Source organism: Aplysia californica, unplaced genomic scaffold (genome assembly GCF_000002075.1).
Source record: "Aplysia californica isolate F4 #8 unplaced genomic scaffold, AplCal3.0 scaffold00007, whole genome shotgun sequence".
Taxonomy (NCBI): Eukaryota; Metazoa; Mollusca; class Gastropoda; order Aplysiida; family Aplysiidae; genus Aplysia; species Aplysia californica.
The window spans coordinates 2,843,321-2,844,219 of NW_004797277.1; the positions used below are offsets into that span (position 1 = coordinate 2,843,321).

Here is an 899-nt window from a genome sequence, read left to right on the forward strand (position 1 = left end):
AAACAGATATATAAAGAGATTAATAGATTAATTAATCAATCAATTTATTCGAATAAACCACATAAACAAACCTGTGAAGAAAAGAGCAGACAATGTTACTGTTCAACTCTTGGATCTGCTCGATAGGAAGGATCTCCACCAAACTGACGAAAGTCCTCGGGAAATTGTCCTGTAGGAAACCCAGCGCCTCTGTCAGGTGTTTCAGGTACCACTCTGGGGAGTTGTCAGGCTCGCCCTGTGTTGAGGAACGTAGAATACTAGATCTAGTAATATTGAGAAAACACACAATGAATAATAATAAATAGCATTTGTATAGCGCATGTCCCCACTAGAAAGCAAGCTCTATGCACTTTACACTATATTATCATTACCCAGCAGACCATAGAACACTCAGAAACATTCTCAGCTTCTCTGGAAGCATACAGTGCAAGTAGCTGGTTAAGCGCTCAAACACTAACAAACTGATAAGATCTTTCACTGTCTATAGCTGGGTACCCATTCCCACCAAGGTGAAGTGGGGAAAATTCATGTACCCAAGGACACAACGTCGGGCCCGCGTCTCGAATCCCCGCACCCGCAACTTCACGATTACTAGTCCGGTAGCTTTACCACTAGGCCACCGACGCCAAAATTAGATGGATTAAAGTAAACTATTTTTTTAGTAAGAGTTTTACGGCACCTGCAACACAATAAGGTCACATAAGTGCCGAAGATTAGAGGTGTTATTATTGTTACAAGCGATTAACAAACATAAAAAAGAAGGAGGAAAGAGAAGGACGATAGTTGTTTGATAGGAAAGAAGGGGCAAACCACATCAGAGCACCCGCCAACCACTCACAAAATAAACTAAAAACTCTTAGGAAGGGACCAAAATTTTATAAATACGATTCTTTTACTTG

At 40.7% G+C, this 899-nt stretch overlaps 1 protein-coding gene across 1 annotated transcript in view; it reads right to left on the bottom strand.

Annotated features, from left to right (window-relative positions):
* Positions 1-275, bottom strand: part of LOC106011621 (phospholipase B1, membrane-associated) — a gene marked incomplete in the record, with an annotated part of 6,086 nt that extends 5,811 nt beyond the window's left edge. The window contains 1 exon segment of the mRNA XM_013081872.2: positions 72-275.
* Positions 276-899: the final 624 nt, after the last annotated feature.